This window comes from Myotis yumanensis, unplaced genomic scaffold (assembly GCF_028538775.1).
Source record: "Myotis yumanensis isolate MYYU_CA2020_CCGP unplaced genomic scaffold, mMyoYum1.0.hap1 SCAF_4, whole genome shotgun sequence".
In the NCBI taxonomy this organism is placed as follows: Eukaryota; Metazoa; Chordata; class Mammalia; order Chiroptera; family Vespertilionidae; genus Myotis; species Myotis yumanensis.
In genome coordinates, this window is record NW_027223755.1 from 95,855,301 (window position 1) to 95,866,713 (window position 11,413).

Below are 11,413 nucleotides of genomic sequence, written 5' to 3' on the forward strand. Positions count from 1 at the left end.
ACATCAATGATGAGAGAGAATCATTGATTGGCTGCCTCCTGCACACCCCACACTGGGGATTGAGCCTGAAACTCAGGCATGTGCCCTTGACCGGAATCAAACCCGGGACCCTTCAGTCTGCAGCCCGATGCTTTATCCACTGAGCCAAACCGGCTGGCACAAGGTTCCCTCTTAAAAAAAAATTATATATATATATATATTTCAGAGAGGTAGGGAGAGGGAGACCTAGAAACATCAATGATGAGAGAGAATCACTGATTGGGTGCCTCCTGCACACCCTGTACTGGGGATTGAGCCTGAAACCTGGACATGTGCCCTGACTTGGAATCGAACTGTAACCTCCTGGTTCATAGGTCAACACTCCATCACTGAGCCACAGTGGCTGGCCAAGCATGTTCCCTCTTATCATCCAATTTAACAATCAATCACCAATACAATGTTGCCATTTTACAGATGAGAAAATCGAGGTCCAAAAGTCCTGTCTTAGGACACTCAGGGAGCCAGCAATACATCTGCTTTCCAAATACTTGCCTTTTCCTTAACCCCATAGGAGTGTCTGAGAAGCAGAGGCAAACCTAGGCCCACAGCAGGATCACAGGATTGAATCTGATCGATTCCTGCAAATGATTTGAGTTGCTGGTGGGCGGTTGCTGCTGAAAGGAAGCGCTTTGGACTTTCTCTGCCTACGACTGGTTTTACTGTAACTGCGCTATTATAGTAAAGGGATAAGACAATATATTCCCATTGATTGATGAATAAACTAAGCCCAGGCAAGGCAGTTGTCCTTTCTGAGTCTCCATGTCCACCTCCACAATTAGACCAGTCTTTCCTCCCAGGGTTGCTGTGAGCAATGGATGAGCAAATATACAAAAAGCCCCCAGGACAGCCCTAGCACCCACCGAATGCTCGGCAAATATGAGCTGCTCTTATTTATGAGTCATTGTCATTATTAAGAGGGGCAGAGCCTGAGTTAACTCCATCCAGGGTCTTTTGACTGTTTCTTCTTGTCCTATGGCTTAGCATCACCCTGCCAGCCCAGCATGGAGCCCTCCGGGACCCTGTTCCCAGGTCAAAATGGCCCTGCTCTTCTGTGTGTGGCTCTTCCCTGAGCCCTGCTCTCAGCCCGGCAAAGGCTGTGCACTTAGGGCTGGGGCGGATGCCAGGCATGCAAATCCGCAAGCAGGCAGCAATTTGCACAAATGCTCCATGGTGTGCTCATTTCCAGCCTGTCCCCAAAACGGCACTCAGCCTGAAAAGCCAGCAGAGAGCTATTTACAGCTCTGGGCAAGGGGAGGGGAGGCAGGTTCTGTTCAGCACATCTAGCCCAGGTGGCGGCTTGCTCCTCTGGCTACTGCAAGAGGCTTGGGGTCAACCTTGCCCCGAAGGAGCTTAGAGGTCCTAAAAGCTTTTGCTCCAAGGCTGGCGATCCACCCCGGGGGTTTGTCTGGTTCCCTCATTAAATCCACTCAGAGGCAAGTGGGAGAAGGTGTCCCTGGGCTCCCCCCAGCAGCTGCCAATGGATTCTAAACATTTTGAGGAAGGAAGGGACATAAGAGGCCTGTCAAAACCAGTGACAGCTCTAGCCTCTTTGCTCCAGTGCAGGGTTGATAAACTATGGTAGTGATGGTGGGGAAATATCTGGCCCCAGCCGGTTTTGTAAATAAAGTTTCATTAGAACACAGACATGCCCGTTCATGGACATGGCCCATGGTTGCTGTCATGGTACAGACAATTGAATAGCTGCAATAGTAACTGTATGGCCCATAAAGCCACAAATACCTACTATCGTCTCCTTTAGAAAAAAGTTGCCTAGCCCTACCGTAGGTAAAGGCCCCACCAGCTCACCTTCTATCAGGCTTCTCTGTCTGATGCTCCTGTCGTTGGTCCAGAAGGATTTTTCTCAAGTGCTAATCAAATCACGTCACTTCTATGTTTAAAACCCTTCCATGATTCCCTCTTGGTCTCTGGGTCAAGTTCAAGCGCATTATCATAGGTCACCTGGCTGTCCACGATCTGGCCCTCCTGCAGCTCTCCTCTCCTCATTCACCCACTCTGTGCTCCAGCTAACGCCTCCCCAATACTCTGAATGTTGGTTTCATAGAAAAAAAAAAGAATCTCAATGAAAAATTATGCAATATCTACATACAATGCAAACCTTCACACTATCTGACTCTAGCCCTGTTCATTATCTTCAAGCTATTTTTTCCAACTCTTTGTAATTTGTTAGGAGACTGATAGACAAGCAAATTCTGTCTTGTCTAACCGCTGTTGGCCCCATTTGCCACTCAGTTTAACATTCCTCTTCTCCACAGACAATTATGCTTTATTTGACTTTTCCTTTGAACCAGTTCTAACATCTGCCCAGTCCCTTCATTGAATGAGCTTAATATCAATAACAAGTGTTCGTTTTTGTATCTGTATGGGAGTCATGATTTTATCCTTTTTTCCCTTGAAGATTTTCTTTTAACAGTTTTGCAGGAAGTCTCTGAGCCTCTCTGTTCATATTTTCTTTGTTAAGACCTTTCCTTCTTTTCTGCCTTTTTCTCCTGAAAGTTCTTCCCCAGAATCCCCAGGGTCAGGGGCATGTAATCTCTTTCTTCTCTCAGCTGGAGCCTCTATCCTCCCCCCTTCCCAAGTTATTCATCTCACTGAATAGCAGTTGTTTGTGGGCACCCCAGCTAGCCTAGAAGATCTTCTGGTGTAATAGCTCTCTCTCTCTCTCTCTCTTTCTCTCTCTCTCTCTCTCTCTTTCTCTAACACACACACACACACACACACACACACACACAACACACACACATGCAGACACACACACTTAGTACTGTACAGGACACTTGGAAGTTGTACAATAACTGACAGGCCAAGGTTGTGGGTTCGGTCCCCAGTCAAGGCACATACAAGAATCAACCTAAAGTGAATGCATCTATAAGTGGAACAACAAATTGATATTTCTCTCTCTGTCTCTCCCTCTCTCTATTAAAACCAATCAATAAAATTATTTTTTAAAAAAGAGGGAGACCTTGTTTTTCTTGTTCAACACTATTTACATGATGCTAATGTCTGGCATTTACTAAGTACTCAATAAACACTTGCTGAAAATAGAAGAATAATAAAAGAATACCACTTAAGGTCTTGTTCTTGGCCCACTTTTAAGTCATCTCTCCTTCCTCCACTTTTGAAGAGCAAACCTAGCAGCTTCAGAATGCTACTCTCCACTCGGTATTTTCGTGTATCACCACCGTGGCGTTTCAACCCCGCTGGAGCCCGCTCACCACTGGGGAATGGATGACACTTTCCATTCTGTCTCATGGTCCTCGTACGACCTTGAGCAAGGCACTGCTCCAATGGGCCTCTATTTCCCTTGGGTCAAACAAGGGCGGTTCAGACATTCCAAGAGATAAAGGTATGAATGACCAATAATGTCCTAATGATGTCCCACCACACACCACTGACAGTGTAACAGATGCTATCAATGTGACTCTGTAAAGCTATGCAGGGTTAGCTTTGAGTTGTGAGGGTCAGAGATGTTCTCAAACTTGAATGTGCACATGAATCCCCTTCCGATGCTGCTAAAGTGCAGATTTACAGTCTGTAGGCCTGGGTGGGGGGCAGGGCCAAGAGTGTACATTTCGAAGCAGCTCTCAGATGATGCGATGATGCTGGTCATTGGGCCACACTTCCAGTAGCAAGGTGCTAGGACACCTTTGAAAAAAATTGTGTGGCCAAGGAACAGATTTCCAGCATGCTGCCGACAGTCCAAGGAAGTAAGTGTTGACATTGGCAGTGAAGGCCATGGGACATCTGAGAATGGACATCTGAGGTTGGCGAGGTGGGGGACGTCTGGTGCAGGTTGCCAAAGGACATGGCAACTCGGTGGGAGCATTCTGCCCGGCCGGTGATACCATTGGAGCACGAATTCTAGTGGCGGGGCCCATCAGTCTGTGCTTTAATACACCCTCCAGGGGATTCTGATGCTAAAGCAAGAGACCCATTGTGCCAGGTGGAGTAGACTATTCCAGTTGGGAGATTGGTGTTTTGTTTTCCCATAGTAGAGTTTCAGGCACATGTCCAGACTCTGTAAATTACATTTATTCACTCATCTATCCATTCACACACATATCCCTCAATTTACCCAACCAACAAAAGGGTGTGCCCATCCTTCCTTCCTTCCATCCATCCACCCAACATTCAACAATATGTCCTGAATGCCCACAGTGTACTCTCAGAGGCACATAAAAAATGACTAAAATTATAGATATACACACTCGTCTTAGCATCTAAACCAGTAATTCTCAACTAGGAGCAATTTTGTCCTCCAGGGGAATTGGGCAACGTCTGGAGGCGTTTTTGGTTGTCAGAACTTGAGGAGGAGTGTACAACTGGCATCTAGAGGTCAGGGGTGGTGCTAAACATCCTAAATGCACAGGACGGCTCCCCAACAATGTCAATAGTGTTGAGGTTAGAAACTTTGCTCTAGACCAGTGATGGCGAACCTTTTGAGCTCAGCGTGTCAGCATTTTGAAAAACCATAACTTAATTCTGGTGCCCTGTCACATATAGAAATTTTTTGATATTTGCAACAATAGTAAAACAAAGACTTATATTTTTGATATTTATTTTATATATTTAAATGCCATTGAACAAAAAAAAATCAACCAAAAAAATGAGTTCGCGTGTCACCTCTGACACGCGTGTCATAGGTTCGCCATCACTGCTCTAGACTGTGAGGCCCTTGTGGGCAGGAACTGCACTGTAGTCACCTTGATATCCCAAGGTCACAAGACAGTGTCTGACCCACAGGAACTGAGCAAATATCTAAATACAAGAGGAAATGGCAACACAAACATACATTTAAGTGTACATAGAACTCTTACAACTCAATGAAACGATAAACAACCCAATTCAAAAATGGGCAAAGGTCTCGAATGGACATTTCCCCAAAGAAGATGCACAAATGGCCAACAAGCACGTGGAAAGAGGCCCAACATCATTAGTCATCAGGGAAGTGCAAATCCAAACTACAAGCAGATACCTTCACACCTGCTAGAATGGAAGTAATAGTAATAGTAATAATGACAATACAGAAAATAATGTGTTGGCAAAGATGTGAAAAAGTTGGAACCTCCACACATGGCTGGTAGGAATGTAAAATGGTAGCGTTTGGCAGTTCCTCGAAAAGTTAAGCAAAGAATTACCATATGACCTGGCAGTTCCACTCCTGTGCATATACCCTCAAAAAGTTGAAAACGGGTCTTCAACCCAAAACTTGTCCACATATTTATAGCAGTCTTATTCACAATAGCTAAAAGTTAGAAACAGCCCAAATGTCCATCACCTGACGAATGGATGAACAAGTTGGTCTATCCATACAACAGAATATTTTTTAGCCATAAAAAGGAACAAAGTACTGACACATGCTACAACATGGAGAAGCCAGATACAACAGCCCATATATTTCATGATCCCATTTGTGTGAACTATTCAGAATAGGCAAATCGATCGAGTCAGAAAACAGATTAGTGGTTGTCAGGAGCTAGGGCAGCGGTTCTCAACCTGTGGGTCGAGACCCCTTTGGGGGTCGAACGGCCCTTTCACAGGGGTCGCCTAAGACCATGGGAAAACACATATATAATTACATATTGTTTTTGTGATGAATCACTATGCTTTAATTATGTTCAATTTGTAACAATGAAATTGGGGGTCACCACAACATGAGGAACTGTATTAAAGGGTCGTGGCATTAGGAAGGTTGAGAACCACTGAGCTAGGGGGAGGGGAAGTGACTGCTTATTGTGTACAAGCTTTCCTTTTGGGGTGATAAAGCAGTTCTGGATCTAGATGGTGGTGATGTTTGTATACTATTTGAAATGTACTAAATGTCACTGGATTGTACATTCTAAACCAATTAAGATGGTTAATTTTATGTCATGTGTATTTTACCATCACAAACAAATACATTTACACGCACACAAAATGCTCATGGAGTCTCTCCTGTGTGCCAAGAACTGTGCTCTGCATTTGGGACACGGGAGCAAACGAGACCAGTGTGCTCACTCCCCTCCAGCAGTCCCAGGAAGGGAAGCCAGGCCACAGTCCTGGACCCGGGCAGCCCTGGATGTGGGTGGTGGGAGTTCGGAAGAGGAGAAATGGTCTCCTGCTGTGGGTGGGGAGGACCAGGGAGATGTGCTATCAAAGACAAAACGGGAGATAGCTCCCGAAGGAGGAGGAAGATGTGCCCGGGGAGAGCTGATCTTATTATTGAAGGAATGTGTAATTAGAGGCCGCATCAGGCCATCCTGTCCCCGCGATGAGTAAGGCCATGAATGCACGGAGCGTGTAGAAAAGCAAGGAGTGTTGGACCCAAGGGAGAAGGGAAGAGAGCAGTTACCCTCAGATCCCCGTCCCCTGGACTCTCTGCCGGGCGGCAGTGGAGAGTCGAGGGGTGCCGATTCAGCCAGCTGCCACTCAGAGGCTTTGTCTGCCTCCGGCTGGGGGCAGACGGGCAGAGAGAAGGGGAGAGCCAGGACTCGCATCACTTAAGCAGGACTGTGTCCCAGGTGTTTGAACTGTTCCAGTTAATTTTCAAAATAACCCAGGTAGGTTCTACCATTGCCCCTCCTTCGTTTGTTAAAAACAAATTTACAAGTGTTCCCTTTTTAAAGATGGGGGCATGAGACACTGAGGGTAAAGTGGCCATGGCCTGAGGCTGCAGTCAGTCCAACCCCAAGACCCACTGGGCTGCTGGCGGAAGGACTTCCCCGTGGCCACGGAGGCTCGGCTGGTGGAGATGAGGCCTCAGATTCCTGTGTCCTGGTTCCAGAACTCTCAGGAAGCTCACAGCCCGAGTTTCAGCCACTGGCGATTGACCACATCCCTGGAGAGAGGGACGCATGTATGCAGGTCCTCGGACCATATCCACCAGCGGACGCTGCGGCTGGGCTGCTGAAACAGCCCCAACTTGGGATTCGGAACTCGGCTGGAGTCCCACTGCTGTGCATATCCTGGCTGAGGGGCCCTGAGCAAGTCCATCAACTTCAGTGGGCTCTGCTTTGCTCATTTTTAATGCACGGGAAGCTGGCTAGGGTAACCTTTTCTTCTTTTCTCTCATGAATATTTTCTTATATATATAGGCCCTCTCCATGCTCCTCACTCCCCTAATGACCCATTTTCATATGTGTTTATATACAATATTTTTTTCCAAAAAATGGGATTATACTGCATATATTGATATTGTGACTTTATTGTTTTCATGAAACAGTAAGTTTCAGAGACGTTTCCAGGTCAGGAATGTAGATCTACATTATTCTTCTAAACTACACTCATTTTCTCATGTGACTGCACGGTCATGTAACTCCTCCCCACGTTGGTATTAAAAAGCCCTGCAGTCTTGTATTCGTCACTCTGCACACGTGTGAGCCTGTCTACAGAAGATTCCTAGAAGCTGGAGGGCTCGGCCAAAGGGCATGGCGTTTACGTTTTGAAAGACTGCCAAATGATCTTCTGAAGAAGGCTCCACAGCTAGGTTACTTCTAAAACTGTTCTGAAACTGGCATGACCATGTCTTTGACCTCCAGCAGGACAGGAGGTAACAGCCTTAGAAAATCATTTAACCTCTGGGAGCCTTTGTTTGCTCATCTGTGAAACGGGAAACCTAGAGTAATACACAGGAAGGTAATTTGATGATGGCAGTCCTGTTTAAAACGTGAGGGATTAAAATCGTCATTAGCATTGGGAGGCTCAGGGCCCGACCACCACGACCTCCATCACACAGAAAGCAGAAGGGAGGAGCCTGAGCAAGGCGGATGTTGTCTTACATCAAGCATCAACTCTGTGCAAGGCACAAATATTACACCAGTGGTTCTCGGTGGGTGTGGGGGAGATGACTTTGCCCCCGTGGACATCTGACGGTGCTTGGAGACAGTTCTAGCTTGGAGGCGGTTGAACTGGCATCTAATAGGTAGAGGGCAGGAATGATGCTGAGCATCCTACAGGGCAAGGGACGGCTCCACAGCACGGGACCATCCAGCCCCGAATGTCTGCAGTGCCGAGGATGAGAAAGCCTGCCCTAGTCCTGTCTCTAATCTGCTGCCTACCTTATAAAAAACCTCATTCAAAGATGAGTACACTGAGGCTCAGAGAGGTGACTGACTTGCCCAAGGTCCCCCGGCCAGCAGCAGCCAGGAGTTGACCTCTGGCCCCATCTGACTTTAGGGTCTGCGGTCTATTCCACATACCGCACTATCTCTGGGCAGGCATCGCTCTTGCCTCCAAGTGCCGGCCAACCTTCACTGCCTTGGCCCCTGGCAGATGATCTACAGGGCAGGTGATCAGTTTTACCTAAAAGCACAACCTCCCTGCCGGTTTAGAGGTTTTATGACTTCGGGCTGGTAGTCATAATCATTGTGTCCGTTGACTGTGTGCTACACAGTTTATCAAGATTAACTCATTTTACTCTGATAAGGACCCCGAGGGAACCTGGCCGCAGAGAGGTTAATAATTTCCCCAAGATTACATAATAAGTAGCAGGTTTGGGCTCTGGACCCAGATAAGAGGGGTCAGAGACCAATCTCTCAACCCGTATACACTACGGTTCCCTCATGCTCTAAACCAGTGGTTCTCAACCTTCCTAATGCCGCGACCCTTTAATACAGTTCCTCATGTTGTGGTGACCCCCAATTTCATTGTTACAAATTGAACATAATTAAAGCATAGTGATTCATCACAAAAACAATATGTAATTATATATGTGTTTTCCCATGGTCTTAGGCGACCCCTGTGAAAGGGCCGTTCGACCCCCAAAGGGGTCGCGACCCACAGGTTGAGAACCACTGATCTAAACGTTCCTCTTGGCGCCTTGAATTTGGCTCCTGATCTAAATAGGAGGGTGACGGGCCAGAGTTCCAGCTCTTGTCCCACCCAATGCCTCAGGAAGAGAAGCCGTGCTCTGAGCGGGGATGGGAGATGGCTGCAGGGCACTCGGGGCTGGGAGGATGTCCAGGGACGAGAGGGAAAAGGCCCTGAAGGAAAGAAAGGACGTGTCTTCCTCAGACCCTGCCCACGGTTCCTGAAGCAAACCTGGCTGTGCAACTGAGGCTCTGCAGGGGTCTTGGCTCCAGCACAGTGCAAGCAACCTTATTTGCGATCCCAGGTTGATGTGGATCTTGGCAAGCCTAAGTGTGGCAGTGGGCTCAGTCAGCTGCTGGCTTTTCTCTGACAAGTGGGGACGGCAGTGCCCAGTGGTCCGGGATGTATATGTGAGGACTGGAGGTAGTGTCCAGGATCCTGGACCCCACAAGCCCTGGAGAGGCTGTGACCAGCCAGCTTTGCCACCCGTCGGTGGGGTGACCTTGAGCAAGTCTCTCCCCCTCTTTGTGCGTCTGATTGCTTAACCGTCAAAGGAAGGGGCAGGATCTTGACCTAGAAGCCCTTTGAGGTCTTAGGGCTCCAGACAGGGCCATTTCTCTCTCTCCAGGGCCAACCTCTTTGGATATCCAGCATGCACATTTCTCCACACTCCAAGTCCCAGGGAAAGCTGCAAAGAGCAAGCAACACTCCTTGCCTTTCTCTTCGCAGTCCCCACAATCTGGCCTGCAGAGAAGAGCTGCTCACAGCCCCTCTCAAGTCACCAACATCCTGTCCCTCAGACCAGCTTCTTCGGAGCAGCAAAGCCGACCCTGTCTCCAGCCCAGTGGACGGCTCCTACAGCATCCATCCCCCCTGGTCAAGCGCCTAGGGAATCCCACTGGGCAATGCCCAAGGAGCTGGGGCAGGGGGGCAGAGAGCAAACTGGGCCCTTCTTTCTGCATGGACACCCCCTTCTCTAGGAGAGGGGAAGGACTCGTGTATGTGTGGGTGGGTGGGTGGGTGTTGGGGGGCAGGGGTCCCTGCTAGCTCTGCCGCCTGAGAGCCCATCTCTGCTGTCCGAGCTTGGAGGCTCCTGGAAGGGTCTCTAGGCTCAGGACCCCAGATCTCAGGGCTGAAGTCACTAGGCCTCTTACTAGACCTCTTACCCTGGCCAGGGTGCGGAGAGGTGAGATGGCATTAGGTGGAGCAGTGAGGTGTGGCAGGACCGCTGGGGAAGGATGGGATTGGGTGAGCGGGGAGGGGGGGTGTGGGAGGAGGTGGGGTGAAAGGGTTAGATAGCCAGACCCTTACCCTGTTTCTGAGTATAAAAGCCCCTCATCTCCATCTTCAAGGAAGGAAGAGGGGGAGCCCTCTGAGGGAGGGGCTCACTTCCCAGGGTGTCTGGGAGCCTCCATTTTCGGGGGAGAGCACACCGGCACCCAGAGTCTGAGAAGACCCCATCCTTCAGAAGGGAGGGTGGAGAGCATCCAAACTTAGTGTGTGTGTGTGGGGGGGGGGGGGGGGGGGGGGCATGTGTCTCCAAAGAGATGAGAGGGCCCTAGGAACCTGGGGAAGCTGGACCCCACTTTTGGGGGGCACATTGCATCCAAGGGGTGAATGAGGGACCCTAAAGGATCACGAGGAGGAGCCCCTTTCTGACAGGAAAAGGAGGCTATTTGCTCTCTGGAGGGGGGAGACCTTCTCCTTCGGGGGAGAGGGCCCCCCCCCCCCCCCCCCCCCCCCCCCCCCCCCCCCCCGTCTCGGGAGGATGAGGGCCGTGCTTAGGAGCGAAGATGCCGGGTTTTGCTCCCGGGGGGCAGGGCCGAGGGGCTCCACCTCGACTCCGCGCAGAGGGGCCCGCCCACGCGCCCCAGCGCCGCGCCCTTACCTCCAGGCCCGGCTCCGAGGTGCGGATCCGATCTGCGGGCCCGACCCGAGGGATCTGCGCCCCGCGCTCAGGCTGCGCTGGTCTCTGCCCGCTTCCCCCAGCGACTCGCGGGGTCCCTGGCTCCGCCGAGGCGCGCGGACCAATCAGCGCTACCGGCCCCGGCCTCGCTCGCGCCGCAGCCAATGAGCGCGCCCGCCACGGGCCACCGCCCCCGGGGGGAGGAGGAGGAGGCGGGGCGGGGGTAGAGTCCGGTCTCCGGGGGCGCGGGAACGGGGGGCCTGGTGGAGGGAGCGCGAGGGCCGGAGCGGCGGGCGGCCAAGGACCCCATCAAAGCCGCGGGGAGCCTCCCTGAGGGGGGTTCGGAGCCCGTCTTTAAAGGGGGAACGGGCGGCTCTATTGGTTGATTTCACCTCGGCCTTAATTACTCCTGCACCGTTTCTGGACCCTCGGGGCTGCGGGTGAGTGTAGCTGCCCAACTGCACTCGGCGCCCCGGAACCCGGGCTGGAACCCTGGAGTCAGGGTCAGACAAGGTTTGGTACGGAAAGGAGGGGAAAGAGCATCATGCTTGCCCCCCCTCCACCCCCCAATGCGGGCGCTCATGGCTCTGTCGCTCAGCTCAGCCCTCTGAGCTGCCATTCACTTAACAACTCCTGGCCCAACAGCTGCAGAAGGCAAAGAGC

General features: G+C 50.5%; 1 protein-coding gene across 1 annotated transcript in view; it reads right to left on the reverse strand.

Moving 5' to 3' along the window:
• The window catches only part of ABAT (4-aminobutyrate aminotransferase), an 84,762-nt gene extending 73,946 nt beyond the window's left edge, over positions 1–10,816 (reverse strand). Inside the window, exon 1 of the mRNA XM_070413012.1 lies at positions 10,733–10,816. The gene's annotated coding sequence lies outside the window, so the exon portion shown is untranslated. The remainder of the gene's footprint in view (positions 1–10,732) is intronic.
• Positions 10,817–11,413: the final 597 nt, after the last annotated feature.